We start from the raw sequence: 19,348 nt of genomic DNA on the forward strand, positions 1-19,348 counted from the left end.
AAATTTGTCAGTGACAAAGTAGTAGTAATTTATGGCTCACCTCAAACAGGAAGAACTGGTAAGAATATCAAATGGCAGAAAGCTTTCACCTAGACATTCTTTGCAAGACTGCTGAAAATCCTGTTTGGGTGGCATCAACAGAACAAGAAGACAACACTGAAGAATTAAACGGCTGCCAAAGTGAACACTAAAATAGGCCTCTATTTGTCAAAGATACAAGCTGGGAAAGAATAGAGGACAACAAGGAAGTCGTACAAGAACAACTGGGTGATGTAGAAAATGGCGTAGTCAGAACAGAACTTAACAGAACAGAGCTTAAGCACATTATAGCCCCGAGGATCTCCACAGATACAAAAGCTTATCTATTGTATCTGATCCCAAATACAGAATTTATGGGAGGCCACAGCTTGGAAGGTACTTGCAGCAAATTGATTATGTGCTAATACCACCGTGAAAACCCTACTGAGATTGCACTAGGAATTCTGCATGTATTTTTGTTAGAGGAATACATATTCTGTCCTGTTACAGGAAACATGAACTGAAATTTAAATCTGCAAGAATAGGGCAAGTAGATGTAACACAGCCTGTCCTAAAGAATGGAAACAAGCTTACAGAAGTGAGGGCAGAAGCATTAACCAGGTTGTGTGGGCTCTGGTGGATGAAAAGCTTGACACAAATCAGCAAGGGGCTCTGGGAGTCTGAAAGGCCAACAGTATCCTAGGCTGCATCAAAACAGGGGTGGCCAGCAGGGAGGGGGAGGTGATTGTCCCCATCTGCTCTGCCTTTGTAAGGCCCCATCTGGAGTACTGCACCCAGACCTGGGGCTCCACAAGAAAGCTGTGAAACTGTTCAAACTGAGTGGGTCGAGAGGAGGGCCACTAAGATGATTGGAGGTTTGGAGCACCTCCTCTACAAAGACAGGTTGAGGGAGCTGGGCTTTTTCAGCCTGGAGAAGGCTGTGGGGAGACGTCACTGTGGCCTTCCAGTACTTAAAGGGAGCTTATAAGCAGGAGGGAGACGGACACATTTCTTGGACAGATAGCAATAGGAAAAAGAGGAGTAGCTTTAAACTGAAATAGAGGAGATTGAGATTAGATGTTAAATGAGAATTCTTTACTCAGAGAGTGGTGAAGCACTGGCACTGGCTGCCCTGAGAAGCTGTGGTGCCCCATCCCTGGAAGCACTGAAGGCCAGGTTGGATGGGGCCCTGGGCAGCCTGAACTGATAAGTGGCAAGCAGTTCACAGTAGGGGGTTGGAAATGTATGTTATTTAAGGTCCTTTCCAATCCAAACCATCATTTGATTCTAGTTGTTTTGAATGCTTTAAGGAGTTAAACACAATGGGGAGTGAGACAACTACATAGAGAATGATATCAGCACAAGATCAAATTAATATAATCTGGACTAGAAAAAAATTAGGCTGCCTCTTTGGTTTGTAACCAAGGGGGCAGTGAAATGGTGAGATAGCCTTCCAGTAGGAACAAAAACCCCAGATAGACCCTATTTCATCTTAAGCTGAGTCTCAGAAAGGGCTGTAAGATGCGGTTAGCTGCCCCAGCAGGAGACTGAACTTCTTATCCCAGCCTGTATTCTACAGCTCTCAGTATTTTCGTGTGGCCTTACAAAGAAGAATGTAAGGCTAGAAGACCCTCCTCCACCAGCCTCTTTCACCTTTAATTTGCCATGTTGGATGCAACTTGTCATAGTGAAGACTGATATGGAAGAATGAAAAATAAATAAGCTTCCATTTGTTTTTAAGCCTCACATAAAGATTTGATCACCGTGAGAATCCTACATTAATAGATCCATTGTTTGAACATCCACAGGTTTGACTGGGATTACCAGCATGGAGACGCTCTTAGTAAAATGAAAAGGAAAAAAGCAGCAGCATAACTAGAAAAACCGTCACCAAACACATGCTCAACACATTCTGAAATAAAGGAAATTGCACCAAGTGCTGTCATTTCCAAAGCAGTTGCTTTCAGAGCCACGAGCAGGTTGTGGCATAGTGCCAGCAGTGGAGGAAAACCACTGCAAGAACAAAAGCAGAATGAAAATAGTCTGCATCATGAGATGACAGGGAAAGGGCTGGAAGCAGATGGGATTGTTGGAGTTGGACTGTGTTACACAGGCTTGCTGCTGCAGCGGAGGACAGGGCTATGGATTACCTGGAGACTGGCAGCTGTTATCCAGAGACAGGAGTGATAGGAGATGCAAGAGCTGCAATAAGCACGGGTATGCAAGAAACAAAAAACTGCTACGCATTCATTTGAGAATTGTGGTTTTAAATTTGCCAAATTTTTCAAGTTAAAAAGAGATGGGAACATTTTTGTTGTTCTTAAGGGGATTACCTATAATCTCCCAGGAGCTGATCTCACGTGGGCCGTGTGGGAGAATCCCCTCTCACGCTTCTTCCAGCCCCAAAAAGACCAAATGGAGTGGGGAAGAGGTGGCTGACACTGTGTGTTAACCACAGCTGGGGGTTGCACAAACCTGGCTGTGTTGTGCCACCATCCTTTCTGCTGGCTATAGCAGGCTATTAATTTAATTTGGTGGTAAGGCCTTTTTGTTTTCTAAATAAAATACTTGAGTTTATATAAGCTTTCCTTTGTTCCTTGGTAATACCCCCAATCCCTCTCAGTTAAAAATCTAAGCCAGTTATTGAATCAATTAAAAACTAAAATGCTGGAAGAGGTGATAACGTAGACATGTTTTATTTCCAAATTCATTTTGAGTAAAAGGATTGTTTTGTTTTGTTTTCCAAATCACTGAATGGAACGGTTGGAGTAACGCAAAATCAGGAAGGCACAGCAGGGATCCCACATGACGGGAAAAGAAAAGATTTTTCTGCAACGTTGTCCTGTTACTGCTGTGAGAGAAACACTAAGAAAGTGGTACTGTACTCCAACTGAGATGGCAGGCAGCCAGCAAAGAGCTTCAGCTGTTATAGAGAGTTTATACTTACACAGAGCTCAAAATAGTTTTTCTTGTAGAGAAAAGTGGTACTCGCTCATCTGGTTTTATGGCTGCTAATAAAACACTGACCTTCTCTCACCCTTTCCATTCAAAGTAGTTTATGTATTTTAAAAATATATCCACCACACACAGTTTATGCATTATTTCCATCAGATCTTCTGCAACACTCCGTTGGTTGTTCTGAATGGGTCCCCATTTTCACTATTCCTACACTAGTGGTCTTTGAGAAATTGGGAGCTGTGGACCTACATGCTGCAAAGAGTCCAGGATAAATGACTTAAGAATGCAAGAATGCAGTTTTAATTACATTCATACTCCAATTAACGTTTTGAGGTTGGAGCCCAAGTCCTTTACAGCTTGATCCATGAATAAGGATCCTGTTTGGGATGAATGGTCCCTGTTTTAATCCCCTTTCACTGGGGCAGAGCTGTAACACACCCAGGCAGAGCCACATAATTTCTAAGCAGAGCCCAGCCTTCAGTGAGGGTGGCCTGTCAGAAATACGACTGACTGTCAAGAGGGAAAAGGAGTACCAGGGAACCTAAGGAGTCTGTTTTAAGCACCAGTTTCAGCATCAGTTGCAAAATAACTGCAACTCTGCAGAGCTCCTCGCTTTCAGAGGAAACGCAGCTCAGAGTAACCCGCCCGCCTTCGGCCATTATTCAGAGGTGTGTTCATCAGAGAACTGCAACCAACATTTTCTCTTCCTGGGTTCTTTCACTCTAAGAGCATTCATGCTAAGAGTAGGAGGACACACACTTGAGAACAGCACACTCAAAAGATACTCGAAATAATGCACAGAATATAAGGCAAGAAAACTACTTCATGGGTGTCAAAGCCAGGAGAAAGCCTGCTAAGCTTACTTAGCAGGAAAAGGGGAAAGAAGCAACTGCCAACTGTCAGGTATGACAGATATGGGATAAGCAACAAATGCATGGATGTGGAATAGAAGAAGCAAGTGAATCAGATTTAACAACAGTGCTCATCTATCCAAGGCCTCATCAGTCAAGCAAGTGTTTAGAAGCAGTAGTTTTAGAAGATCTCATTAAGCGTGTTACCCTCTCAACTACTCAGCTTTCAGTCCCTCGCAACTCTATTTTAAATCGACCAATTCACTACGCTCCCTCACAGAATAGATGTCTGAAGTACAGGCTTTACAAACCAAAAAACTGCCCAAATCCTCCTCTTTCAGGCTTCCCTTATCTCTAAATCTCAAAACCAAACGCCAAACAAAAGCCACCAAAGAAGAAACATGCACTTCTCCACGGGCAAACCGAGCTGTAAGCACAGAAGCTAGTTCACGCCCCTAGATGGCAGGAGGGGCCTGCCACACTGCCTGGGAGCCTCTGCACCTTTTCTACCGTGTTCTGTGGGGCTGAGCACCCAGGGGCTCTCCTTCCTTCAAAGTGTCAGCACTGCTCTGAAAGTAACGCTTTCGGATCTCCTAAGAGGAAAAACCAGTGGGTAGATCAATGCCACTGCTAAACTTGCCTCCTCTCACATGTTTCGGTCAGTCACCTCAACTCTTGCTTGGCAAACTCCTGAGCAGCAGCAGCTCTCACCTATGACACAAACAAGCACCAACTCTGATTTTTTTTCACTGTGGTTGGAGCAATGCATTGTTAGCCCAAATGCATTCAGAAAGTCATGAGGAGCGTATCATGTTTTAACTGCTTTCAGCCATGCCAACCCTCTGTTGGAAGTGCTATGCGTGCAGACTGCGTCTCTATGAAACCACTTTCAAATTGAGTGCTTCTCCCTTCCCTAAATAGAACAGGAGCCAAGATGTTCACTTTCCATTACCTACTCGAGTACTGCTCTCCCAGATAGTTCTTACATCGCTTTCAATTTCACGTGGAGATGAATATTAAAAAACCTTTCCCAGATCACTAACATTCCTCTGCTGGCAAAGAAATGAAGCCCAGTGGAGCGCTCAGTGGCTCCGGGTGAAACTAGTTCAGTTTGCACAGACACCATGGGGATTTCTACTGTTCCACTGTCTATGCTACAAGGTCTGCAGCAGAGCATCTGCACAAGAGCTCAACTGCAACCACACCAATTCCTGCAGTCCAGAAGAGTCCTTTTGACTGTAGCTCAAGAGCCCATGGAAGGGACTGCTCTACATTTCCCTCCTAACCCATACAAGTACCTCTCTGCTCCCTCTCTCCTAAGAAATCCTACCAATGTTGTTGGCTCAGTCAGTACAGACCGTGTTCAAAAACTGCTTTATTCTCATAGGCCACGTGGTTTTGTCTTTGTGCTTGCTTGTTTTTTAAAACCCATTTCACCTTCAGACTATGGCGTATACACAGTTAGCTCTTTTTTTATGAGGCCAGTCTGCCTGCAACAAGCAGCAGCATCAGTTCCACTCTGCTGCATAGCGATGGGGGAAGAAGCAATGAAAATGACCTGCTGAAGCCTGGACTTGAGCAGAATCTTTTCCTGCAGCTCACCACAGACTTTGGTCCTTGCCATCTGCAGCAGGTGCTGCAGAAGACACCAAAAGCCAATCAGCAAGGTTCTTGCAAGTAGAATTCAGGAAGGAAGTTCTAGCACATGCTGCTGAATTATTTATTTCCTTGTCTCTGCTCAAGGGATGCTACTTTCCCTGGCTGCTGTACGTGAAGGGAAAACATATTAAGACTGCTCACCTTCCTCATTCTTCTGGTACCGCTTCCGATCAGAGCTCCATGATCTGGCGTTGTCAGACGACCAATCCTTGAGAATGCTTCCACTGTGAATTCATCCACATATTACCGAACCCACACTGTTAATTTTCAAGATTACACACCCTACATATTCGTGATGTTTGCAACACGATACTTCAAAATAGTAACTGCCACTTTTCCCTGTGCTCCCCACCCCCAAGCTCAGCTTGGAGTTCCCACAGTCCCCCCAGCCACAGCCCAGCACTCCTTCCACCCATCCCAACCTTCACCCTCTGGCCTCTGCAGCCAGGCTACAGTCCATGCTCAATAGTGGAGATGCCAGGTTCACTGTGAAACTGAGGCACGATGCAGTAAATAACCAGTGGCCAAGTTACCTGCCACCTTCAGTTTGAAAGCATTAAAGCTGAAGCCCTTTCAAGGAAGTGGGGGTTACTTTCCTCACTAAAGATTCAGAACACTAGCCAAAGAAATCCAGGTTCACCTTCTCCTGAATGTGTTGCCTCTATTTCATGGACCCACGGCCCTTGCTTAACTTCATTCATTCAAAATGAAGTTTAAACAAAAAGAAGAGTGCTGTGCTTTTTCATGCCAATTGGACTGTACTTCAGATTCAGAAGCTATGAAGTCTGGAAAACAATATATTTACAAATAATAAAAAAAAAAAAAAGAAGTTGACTTATCAGTAAATGCATGCACTTCTCACTAACCTTAAACTCTGCAGAAAGCGTCTGACAAGCAGCTGAAAACCACAGCTAGCATGAACAAAATCATTTCTAGTTTGAGAAATAATAACTGCATTGAACCTACAGCTGTAACTCCACTGAGCTCACATTAAGTTCTGATGTCTGAATATCTGACAGAACTGACATAATGAGCACTGCGAGTCGAAATGAAGACAGGCAAAAGTATTTTTTTAATATAAAAATGGTCTTTATTTCTTCAATACAAGGTAAACTACTATTGCAGTTTAAGACCAACACAAAAGTTGGACAGCAAATTGCTTAACAGTCTCCTAAAGGCTGAAAAAAAGGAACCCATGAAAGCTAAAAGTTATGCAATATTTCAAGTATAACATCTAAAAATGATGAAACGATCCCTAAAGGTAGAGATTAACTAAGTACTTCTGCTGAAAACGTATTAAAATCTGCAGTTGCTAGGATACCATCTTACCTTGCTGAGAAATACAGGTCTCCGGCAACGCAATATCCAGCAGACTCTGGCCTGCTGAAATCTGGAAACTGCTTACTATATACACGTATAAAATCCTTTGGAGTTGGGCATTCCGAGAGACATCCATTTCCTTACATTTTGCAGTGCAACTCTGCATTCCAACTCAGACAAGCTCCCATGCTGTATTTCAAAGCCATTTCTTGAATATTTTACCCAGACATCCTTGTGCAAAATGGGAATGAGGAAATGCAATGATACAGGAAGACAATACAGCCTTATGTTTAGAAAGTCAGCAGTGCTGGTAATCTTCATAAAAATTTAACTGTTTACCAAATAGGAATGTATTTCACTTGTAAAACACCTGGTCCTTTTTTATATCTTTTTTTTTTTTCAAGGACACCTGCACTGATTTGCAATCACTTGCATTTATAAAAGCACACGCATTCCTCATTTTCTCACATTTGAAGATCAACAGAACGTCTCTTTCGTAATGTAATAATAATATGCACAGTTTAAAATATTTTCTATTACAAAATACAGTACACAAGAGGGTGAGGCCAAAATCTATTGAGTATATTCCAAAACGTCAGCACTGGGGGTGTAAAATTACATCACATGGTATGAATAGACGGAATTTGTTTATTTTTTTTACTTTTTAACAACTGAAATGCTCAATTCCTTTGGGATCAAAGGTGAGCACTGTCTACTATCTTCAAGAGACTTCAATCAAGTCAGAAGCTTTAAAAGATTTAAGCACAGATATGGGCCACACCAGAGCCTACATCTGCTGCAATAACCGGGGCTATAGAAAGGATTCAGGAACTAACAAGTGCGTAATTTACAAAGAGAGATGCTTTATCATACTTCGTCTAGCATGGAAAAAAAAATTCCCATGAGAACATCCAACTGAGGAACTTCTCTGTTACCAACTCATCTTCTACAGCTAAGATGGTTTGAGAAGTGCCCAGCAGGTGAGATGTGTTCCAGGAGGTGGCTGCGTGGCAGCGTGTGGGGACACAGAGCACCTCACCCCTGTCTGCAACACTCACTGCATGGCAGTGCAGTGAACAGCTGCAACCAGCATCACTTCTGCATAAACACCGTGACTCATCAACACGCTGCAACTGTGTTTAAAACCTATGCACTCCATTACCAACAATAATTTAAATCCCAAACAAATCCATGCAGCTTGTTTCCTACGCCAAAATATTTTAGAAAGTATTCATTCTTTTTTAAGGATATCACGTGGATCTGCACTTCCCTGGGATCTTGAGTGATTTATACCTCAGTGCAGAAGCAGTTTAGTGTCCTGGATCTTGGGAAGGCAGCAGCCAAATGTGCACGTTTTACATTTGAACCCACTGACAACCCACCTCACTGAGCACTGCCCTACGAAATTTAAGGCTGTATCCTTACAACACAAAAACCAATGACAGACTGCATATAAAATTCTATAAATAAAAATAGGAGTGAAGTCTGTTAGACCTGTACACACAGAGCATATAGATAAAAAAAGGAAATTGGGAATTACATATTTCTATAAATGCCATATATTTTTACTAGAAACACAGATGACAAGTATATACAACATGTAAATCTGAAGTTATCAACATGTTAACTAGGAAAACATTTACAAGCATTTGGGTATGCAACTAGATCATCAGGTAAAAAAGTCCCATTAGAAAAATCTAAGCCTCACCAGTTTCAAAAGGAAAAAAACAGATTGCTCACTACTTAGAAGGGAAAAAATAAAGCACTAAAGCATCAAGCTGGCCTAAACTTAATAAGGTATCTTGTGTAAGAACAACTATCCAAGCTTTTAACCACACTATAAATAAGAACCTCAAGTTCTGGCAAACATTTTTCATAATGCAATCAGAACCAAAGGCATTGGCACAGAAAGCAAAAAGGGAATGAAAGAAAAGGGCTGTACAATTTCCAAAATCGTACGTTCTTCTTTTGAAGAAATGTTTCTGACCTGTCGAAACACACAGTCTAGTAGAAATTTTACTAAGAAAAAAGGAAACCTTACAAAAACAAAAAGCAAACAGAAAAAAACAGGCAAAAAACTCTTCTGTCACTGAGATGCCACCACCCCAACCACCTCCTGCTGTGGGCTTTGTCTCCTAGAACAAAGGACACACAGCCGTATCCCATTCTCAACATTGCTTATAAAAACACCGTTCAGAAGAAATATCAAGTGTTTCCTCACAGACTGCTTTATCCTCTTATCGGATCGAGAGGAGATGAAATACAACAGAGCGAGTATCAAAGAAGGCAGCAGGAGCCACCATGGCACCATCAGCAGGCAGCGCAGCGCCCAACTGCCGCTTCCTGAGCACACAGGAAGCCGCCAGTCACATGGAATAGAACAACACCTGGTACAACTGCAGTACGGATTCACTTATACATGATGTGCATCAGACATATTCCTTTTTGGTGTCTATCAGGGTCTTTGGATCTTTTTCTGTACAGATTTCTTGTTTCATTTAAAAAAAAAATTAACAAAACTCACAGTAGCAAGAGTTCCATCTAAATAGTGATACGTTGTGCCTGTCAGTTCAAACTAAGTACTCAGAGAACACGCAGAAATAAGGGGCTTCATGCGGGGACCTCTTCTTCTAAACACAACACACTCAGTTTAACCTGTGTTGTTTTCTTCCTGCTTTTTTTTTTTCCCCCCTGCTATTTCCATTGCCAGCAACAGAAATCTGCACAAGAAGCTACGCTCTGTAGAAGAGCAAAGGTATCCTTATATCTATTTCAGTGAGGAGTAAAATATCAATTCCTGCATAAAATGCTTTTGATTTTTTATTTCGAGTTATAATATAGCTCTGCAATGGAACGTTACTTACCTGCTGCCTCTCCAGCACGAGCTACAGCTACAGACAGGTTATTCCTTCCTTAAACTTATTACACACAGCAGTAAACAATGTTTTGAAGTAAAAAATAAAATTACAACAGTATTGTTTGTAACCAACACCTATTCATAAAAAGCAGGAAATGAGTCGTGACTCATTAGATACAACTTTCAGTTTACAAAATTTTAAAAGGCAGCTTTCATTTGGAAACAGGTTTAAACAAACATTGCAAATATCTTCTCAGTAGCAAATAGTTTGATTAACACCAGCGATCCCACCATGAGGATTTGAGGTACACAATTTAAGGAAAAAAAGGGGAGGGGGTCTGAAGCTTGCAGCCCAGTCCAACAGCATCAACCTGGCTGCAGAAAATCCGGCCAAGGGTCGGTGATAAAAATCTGAGAGCATTTCAGACTTAAGCAAAGCTTCTGCAGTAGTACACACTACTGGTCCCGACTCAGCAAAGCATCAGAATCACTCACTCTGCACAGATTAACTTAGAGCATATGTTTACATTCCTGGAAATAGGCAGAATGTAAGCACATGCTCTGGAAAACCAAGTGGATTGAAGTGCTTTCCTGAACAGGAGAACAGATTTTAGGTCTGCTGCAAAACCTTCCGAGAAAGAAAAATCGGTAAAAAAAAGAAACAAAGAGCTGTCTAAGAGTTGCCTCTTAAAGCCATCTGAGGTCTTGAAACAGAACTTAAAGCACAAAGTGCAGCTATGTGAATCAGTGAAAACTAAGAATAAATCCATTACACAATGATTCGCAACAGACAAAGAATGAGCCTCTGTGCAAGGCGTCCAGAAACGGAGTTTTTCCAAATTAAATGAATCTTTCCATTCATTTGTGCTTACTGAAATTTAAAACAATTTCTTGTAACTGGAATTCAGCTTCCACGCTAAGCTCCAGCAAACTGTTTTTAAGGAAATGTACAAAACCTCATTTGACGGATTTAATTAGCGCCGCTTTTTGCAAATACTTCAGTATTGCCCACAGTGGAACACGGACATACAGGCGTACCTTCTCTTCTATATGCACGTTTGGATAAACCCCAAAGCATTAAAAAAGTATCAAACCCATAAAGTCTGAAAAATGGAAACATCTGCTTCCTCCTGTCACATCTAATATACAGCTATGTACAGACCTGCGGCCTCGGGGGTCGAGGGAAGGGAGAAACACATAAGCACTAGCTCTATAAAACTGTAAACAACTGCAGGATCATTGTTTTGTTTTGTGTTTTTTTTAAAAGCTAACCTTTGCACCCCTCAATGTGAACGGGTTTAAGACCATGCAAACAGTTTAATATGAACGGCAGCGTCGACCAGGATCAAGACCGTGTGAAAGACACATTTTCAGCATGCTCCCATCAGTGATGTGGGAGCATCTTCCTCAAAGCAAGAGAACACAAAGAACTGCAGTTTTTACAGTTTTATATGTCAGTGAGCAAGTTCACAAGCCACCCAGGTAAACACTGCTAGAAAGCAAAATAGCATTAGAGGTTTTTGTAACCACCTGCCTTCGTATCAAAATTGAGAGTGTGAGAGCAACATTAGTAAGTTCAACTCACTGAATGCAAGATTAGGTTGAGGCATATGCAAGAACTATTGCGATGTTTTTAAAGACAGCATCAATGTTTTCATTGTAACATTATCTTTAAATATTGCTGAACACAAGACTTTCCCTGAGGTGTAAACATCAAATAACTTGAACAGCTTTACACATCAGCCCCATTAAACAGTTTATTACAACACTACATCTACTGTAATCAAAGTGGTGCTGTATACAGACATTATCATATGAACATTTTAACATGAACAAACTACTATAAAAACAAGCATTTACTTGACTTTTTCCAATTGCTCGCACATTATAATTGCCAAATGTATATAACCAGTAATGAAGTTGCAAAAGCTATAAGGTTTAAATCACACAGGTTTCCCTCAAATAAAACAGTTAAGCAACATAAAAAAAGTAAAAGAGCTACTGGTTACCATGTATGCAGATTTGCTTTATTCAGATCTATTCCTGTTCATTTTATCCATGAATCCTTACAGGCTCAGTTCAATCACATGAAGCAAACTGCCGGACAAGCATCTTTCCTTGAAGAACGTATCTTGTCTTGTACGCTGCTCCTCTTCCTTCAGCTGTAATGTGTCAAAATTTGTGATGTAGATTTTGCTAGTCCCCATAATACACAGAAAATTGTTGCCTTATCTATACATACACAAGTCGTGCATCTACTTCACCGTATGTAAACTAACACAAGCTAGCAGGAGCAGTAGCTACTTGTTTGTGCAATTGCTTTAGGATACCGTAATTAAAACCAATTGTGCAACAAAATTGAAAGAATGTGGATCCCACATTCGGAAGTATCCAGTGATAAAGTAGAAATAGCTACTGTTCCTGTGACTGATGGAAACATTTATAAAGAGCATTTTCTAAAGTATGGATTCTGAAAGAATAAACCAACAAGCATGTAAGGTAATTTTGCCCGCAGCTAGATTTTTACATTTTTACCTGTTCACTTACAGAAGTTTTAAACTGATTTAAATTTGACATTTAAGTAATGCACTGATTGTATCACGAAGTGGGAGGCTCACAGCCCAGTAACATTTAAGAGCACACAGAATTTATAGCGGCACTTCCAAATTCCCAGCCTAGTGGCAAGCAGGATGGACTTGACATCTAAACATACACACTCACAGTTTGATCGCACAAACCCACTCTTTGAGTAATACAATACAGACCTGCAGGTCTCCTCCTGCCCTAGGAAAAAACCCAAGCCCCTACTTCCTACTCCCATCTACTTAGGCAATGAGGAACCACGCCATTCAAAGTGTATTACTGTAAGGGTTCACAGAATACTTGGGACGGTATAATTCCATACACCGGCTTTCAGTTGAATTCCATTACAAAACAATTGACTATCTTCATTTCATTAATAATTCACAATTTCAACATTCAGTAACTTCAAAGTAATTTAAATCAAGTTCTGTAAAAACCAAACACATTCGATTGTTCATTTGAAAAACAGACATTTAGAGGAGCAATTTCATGAACGTATACCAGTACACAGCTGTCAAATATTCTTTTGCTATTATAATTGCAAAGCAGTTGGAAAAACAAAACATTCCACGTTTGTATAAGCGATTGACACATTTCTTCTTCCCTTTCTCAACACGATCATTAATGGCAATGTTAAAAAGAAGAATGTAAAACCCAAGCAGCTTAGGCTGTATACCCTCCAGTAACTGGGTCATAACTGATAAAGTATGCGGGCAAGGCTGAAGCAGCAGCTGGAATTTCTTTTATTTGCAACCTTTGTTCTCAAGTCGTCAACTAGTAACTACTCTGGAGAAAGTTCCCTCCCCAGAGGCCAAAGTTTCTGTAGATGTTACACATTTTTCAAGTGACCTTTTCAGAGGCTTAGCGACTTGGACACATTCCGAGGTGTGGGCTACATCAGCACAAACCGATGGGAGAATTTGGGGTTTTAGTGGACAAAAGGCATGACAGCTGTGAGACTGCATGTCAGAATTTGCTGCTCTCTGATACAATTGCTGCTGCAAGTCATGGATCTTGAGCACTTCTACGGCAACAGTTAACAGATCCAAAGCACCACATGTAGGATCCATAATACTAGCATGAGAAAGCTTCTGCTCCTGAGAATAATTTGCTAGATTTGGTAGGCTACTTATGCAACTACAGAAACTTTCAAGAAAGCACAATAAACAGTATTTACAATTGATGCTTTCCAAAAGGGATCCTAAGATGGTCAACACCACTCTAAAACTTTTAATATTTTTAATTTTAAAAACACACTGCCAACTAAAATCCAAAGGGGTGCTAATTTTGATTCCAAATATTCTGCCAGTATATCCTGGCAAAAATCAGAAACCTTTGCAGTTCCAAAAGGAAGAGACATATGTATGGATTATACCTTCACTCTCAGCCCTTTTCAGTATTCTACGAGCAAGTAGAATATTTCAGTATTCTACGAGCAAGAAACGCTTTGGGGAGAAAATAAAGATGAAATCTCTAGCCAACCCTTTGTTGTAATGCAGTTCTCCACCTGCCTCAAGTTTATATGAGCTATCTGTCCCAAGCATGTGCCAGGTTTGTACAATTTAACATCATACAGCAATCAGTTTTTCAGCATTTCCACTGATGATACCCAAAGAGCAGACTTATCTGTTGAATAGTTTGTTGTGGTTTAGAAGCTAAGGAGCATTTCACAAATGAAATCCCAGAGCTTAAGGGATCCAACATTTTTATATTTATGCAAAATGCAACTTAAGCATTGTTTTTCACACCCAAAGACACTCTTACACCAAAACCCAAGAGATTTCTTATATATAAGTATCTCACAGTAACAACTATTTTTGCCTTTAATTCCAATCATCAAGCAAGCATATGAAAGTTTTCAACAGCTTTTAGAAGTGTGAAAATTCTACAGTAATTTAAAGCCTTATGTGCATACATCTGTCAGTTTATAATAGTGATTTATCAGATAGTTTCAGAGACTGAATTTCAATCTCACAAAACGTTGACATTTGAGTAAAACACATGATACATATTTGTCATCATATTCTGATAGCTCCTATGAATGAATGTAGGTCTCATTTATTTTATTCTATACATAGGGGAAAAAAAATACACAAAAGCAAAAATCCCATTCAAAAAAAAGTTTGTTTTAACTTCAACTAGGTTCCAGACTGTCAGAAACCTTCAAATATTGTTGTTCAGCTATAACAGCACAACAAGAATTAAAGAGTTTCAAGCTTGACACTGTATTTGCCATTCTGCATCTCAATTGAGATATGCTTCAGTCTTTGCCCTTCATACACGTACAAATTACCTACCCTACCATCACTAGCAGCTGTTCCATTTGTTGCATTTTTTCCCCCCTTTTATTAGTGTACTTACCTGATATCTTTGACTTAATGTTGCTCTTAAATGAAACACTAAGGCTGAACAATTTCCTGATGTTATAAACAACTTCATATGAACAGAAAAAGAACACTCCCAAACTACAGTTTGTTTCATTGCACGCTTCTCCTACTATCCCAGCCTGTCTATTCACCAGAGACAGATGATGAGCAGAGGTGTGTTCAGAAAACCAGCTTTTTAGTTTACAAATTCAAGTACTATGAGGTTGGAAAGCACCTTTCACATTAATATACGAGGAAGACACAAAAGGTAGATCAGTCTGCCACAGGAAAACATAAAATGAAAATAGTTCTCTCTCTTATTTTTTGAAAAAAGAAATCTTACTTCTCAAACCACAATGAGCAAAACAAAACAAAAAAAAAGTTTGTTTGTTCTCTGAAGAACATTGTACAAAACCCATGTTTTCAGTGCAAGTAATTTCTTTGTTTCAAATGCTGTCATTCTTTATAGACAAATTTCTTATGGAACTTCCACACTGCTTAAATTTGCCAGAACTGCTGATTTCGCACAGCAAGGGGAAAAAGCAGAGGCCACGAGGAACAAAAAGTGTGTGTGTCTTAAGACACTTGAAAAGGCAGCAAAATTACAGCAACATTCATGAAAAGAAGTAATAAGATTTTCAGTTCATTTGGTTTTCAAACCATCTTATCACCCTTAAGAAAACGAAATTACTAAACATTCAGAAACAAAACATATGCTTCTGTAAAGCACCGGAATAGCTATCAAACAGCCTCGAGGAGGCAAACAGAACAATGGCACTGTTTGTCTCTTACACTCTTAAGGTGGATTTCAGCTATTGAAACAGATGCACAATACACGATTTCTGTGGTAAATGCTAGAAACATAAAAAATGCCAACCCCACATACACTCTTCCTCAAAAACACACATAAAAAAAAGTAGGTAGATAATGTTTGTTACAGCTCAATACCAGTAAGATCTGGAACCGTTCTAGACATGAACATGCATATCTAGGGTCTTGGACAATGCTCCTATACAATTCACTTGGAATTCCTCATTATTAAAAGCTTATTATTAAAATAATTTACAAAAATAAGCATCCTCCTTTTAATTTTCTTAGAAGGCTAACATCATACTTCATTTGGTGCTTAAGCATTTGCTAATACACTCTTACAGAAGAGTTGCTGCTTACGCAGGCAAAAATATAATGCATCTTTTTAAAACTATCAAGTACCATTTCCCCTTCTACTGACGTTAAAAAAAAAATACAACCATATTAGTTCTTAAGCCACTCCAAAGCTGAAACTATTTCAGATACCTGAGATGAGTTACTGAAGAAGCAGACCAGCCCCAGCAGTGCATTAGTATGCATTTTACAAATGATGTGTACAAATGATTTTGCTTACAGTGGTTTGAGAATAGAAAAAAAAATAATCAGAGAAAATTCATGAAAAATGGAATACAAAGTCCACATACATCATCAGCTGTTACAATGTTAGTGTATTCTTTCTTTGTAATTCAGTCCAAATCCAGTTTAAATAGGAAATCTCAGATGACCCAGTAACAAAAACATAAAATGAGAAACTTAACATTCAGTAGTTATAGAAATTCAGACAGATTAAGATTGGGACAATGTATCAGCTAGAAATACATCATTGAGTATCAGATAAACTAAAAAAGAAAAAAATCTGTCTAAAAAAAGAACCAGGACTCATGCTGATGAAGTTACAATACTATTCTGTTTGTACACATTTTGCTTGTTTGTTAATCCTAAACACCATTCTGTTGGACTCTTAGCTTTCTTGACTAATACAAGTCAGACATTTGTCTTTCAAATCCATCATTCTTTTATATCTATAGACTTTCTATGTGCAAAAGATAGTTTAGAAAATGCTTAGTTTACAGCGACTCTGGAGAACAGATTACTGATGCATGTGAAGCCTTCCTCAAGAGAAGGCACACAAGAATCTGGCAAGAATTTAATTTTAAATCATTAAGTGTACAAACAGAAGTGTAAATACCTGCAATGGTACATCTGAACTTTTTAAGAAGAGTTTTATAATGAACACATCCATTGAGTTATTCCAATTTAATCCATCTCTAAGTGTAAGTAAATACAATACAAAGTGAATTTTACTGTATACAAAAATATTCACATCTAAACTAGATGTGTAACACCCTTTTTTCTTTTTTCTTTTTTTTTTTTTTTTTTTTTTTTTAATATGCCAGTACAGTATCACATTTATGACTATAGGTACACACAGAAATAAAAGTACAGGTGCCAACCAGAGGGTGAGGGCACACAGGCAACTTCACGTTACTTGGTCAAACAGTAACAGTAATGTGGGGAGTGACTTCAGCACTGCTGATGTTTATTAAGTGACTGAGAGTTAAATGTGTTTATGAAAATTAACTAATGGAAATAGCAAAACAAAAAAAAAAGTATGGCAACATACATCTCGGTGAAAGTGAAACATACAAACCAAAAGTCACTGCACTTTTTTTTGTCTGTATATATATATATATATATAAATATAAATATATATATATATAAAAAAACAAAGCTACAGTAAAAACCCCTCTTCATTTAGACAGAAACAAGACAAAATGTTTACAACTTAACTTCAAAAAAAATACCAAATGTCTTCATTTAGATGTGGAGTATTTAATTTGCTCTTTAAATCAAGTTCTTAGAACCTATATTCTTTGTGCAAGGGAATCTTATCTATGCAACTCCTTTGAAAAGAAAGCTCCCAACACACAACAAAGTCAAAGCGGCACATATAAATCCCACCCAAACTGAGTCCAGTCCCACAATAAGATTGAAACTAATCTTGAAATTGTGTTTTGGATATTACATAAAGTGCAACCTAATGGTACTGGACATGTTTTGTTGGGGTGGTCAGGTAGCGAAACTGTACTTGACACAGAAACTCCACCAAGGCATACACAATAGTCTAAATATACAAAAATTAGAACTATATTAACAAAGTATGTCAAGGACAAAAAAAATAGCTGCCAAACCCCAGATTAACAATTTTTAGCTCAGCTCCAATAGAAGTTAAAAAAAATTAAAAAAATAAAAATAAAAATTCTGGAAGTACATTCATCATTCAAGCTCAATGGTTACCTCCTAGTAATAAGAACTATTTGCAAATATCACAAATGTTAATTTATGATAAAAGGGAAAAATACAGTTCAACAAAAGAAACTGCATTTGCTTCTGTTAAATCTTGATATTTAAGCTCTGACATTTTACAATTAAAAACCACAGTTGCTATTTTTATGCAACTCCAGAATGATTTCTACCAATCCATTTTTCATGACAAAAAGTGGCATTAACAGATATGTACTACTGCCAACTTTATTTCAGTTGCCACATTTCTCTATTTAAGCCTTTGACTCCCCAGCTCAAGGTACGTTACTACTTTTTTAGAATATAGCATCATCAAAGTTGGAAAAGACCCCTAAGATCATCTAGTCCAAACAAATAACCCAGCATGCCACTTCGTATTTAGTAGACTACAGAATTTAATTTGTTCTCTCAGTGACAGAAAAGCCTAGCATGTAATACATGACATTCAAATACTGTAAAACTATAGGAATGTTTTCACTTTGGAGTAAATTACAGTTTACATGATTTCTAATGAGTTTTGTTCTGTTTGACTTCTGCAAATTAGCTTACATGAATGAACGTCACAAGAAAATCTGGAAACTAAACCTGAGAGTATGCATAAGAAATGGAAGCTGGGCAGACCAGCAAAGTCTGCTGGGTTTCAATTTGAGTGTATGTGTAGTGGGAAATTCCAAAAAGGAAAAAGACTATTGCAGCAAAAACAATATGTAGGGTTCCTTTTTCCCCCTAGTTCCAAATATAAGGAATCATGAGCAGCTTGGATTACCAGTCCTCGAACCAGCATGTTAAAGGGGAATGCTCACACATATCTTAAAGCTTTTAGCAGCACACTAAAGAAAGCACAATTAACCTGCTACTTGGTAGCTATCCACATATTTGATGCATGCAAGATTGCAGATACATGAAATGAAAGAACATTTTAGTATGTGAATAATCAGAAAAGAACCAATCCTTGCATCATACACTCATTTACAAGTCTTCAGAAAATGAGTCTACTGTTCAGAGGAGGAAGAGAATGACAAAGCAGGATGGTGAAGAAAAATTGACCACAAATTTTACTGGCAATAACATCTAAATTTAGCTAGGAGACAGAAAAAAGTGAGAGGCCACGTTTTTTACAATAAGGTCCGAAATCCAGCTACATTTCCTGAACTTGAATAATACTTACTGAAACAAAAAATTTCTACCAGTGCAAGGACCTGCATGTACTTGTGCTCCCTACATCGAAATAATACTCACATGTCATACGAGGAGCTAATTGCTGCAGTAGATTTCCTTTGCTTTTATAAGATACAAATGAAAAATACAAACATACATTTACTATCACCTTTTAAGATTACGACAGAGCAGAATTACCAGTCTGGCTTACTGCTTGTTAAGAGTTGGTTCAACTGCACGTCATAAAAACTGCAAACATTACTACCATCTCAAATTAAAAAGGCAGCATGCCAGCTGCAGAAGGAATCACACCAGTTCTCCCTCCCAAGGCCAGAGTTACCTGTCATTACTTACCTAAGTTCATTTCAGATGCTAAAAGAAGAAAGTAATTCATTATGTACTGCAGGACCATTGAAATGCAAGCATTCACTGAGTAAACAATCCCAAATCTAGAGCAGTAACTT

General features: G+C 39.0%; 1 protein-coding gene across 5 annotated transcripts in view; it reads right to left on the reverse strand.

Annotated features, from left to right (window-relative positions):
- Positions 1 to 6,553: 6,553 nt before the first annotated feature.
- CPSF6 (cleavage and polyadenylation specific factor 6) overlaps positions 6,554 to 19,348 on the reverse strand; it is a 29,409-nt gene continuing 16,614 nt past the window's right edge. For 4 of the 5 annotated variants that reach the window (XM_052668963.1, XM_052668962.1, XM_052668961.1 and 1 more), the window contains one exon: positions 6,554 to 11,825. The gene's annotated coding sequence lies outside the window, so the exon portion shown is untranslated. Of the gene's footprint in view, positions 19,257 to 19,348 lie in introns of all 5 variants that reach the window. The other variant, XM_052668960.1, reaches the window with a different exon arrangement.

Source organism: Tympanuchus pallidicinctus, unplaced genomic scaffold (genome assembly GCF_026119805.1).
Source record: "Tympanuchus pallidicinctus isolate F22 unplaced genomic scaffold, pur_lepc_1.0 scaffold8, whole genome shotgun sequence".
Taxonomy (NCBI): domain Eukaryota; kingdom Metazoa; phylum Chordata; class Aves; order Galliformes; family Phasianidae; genus Tympanuchus; species Tympanuchus pallidicinctus.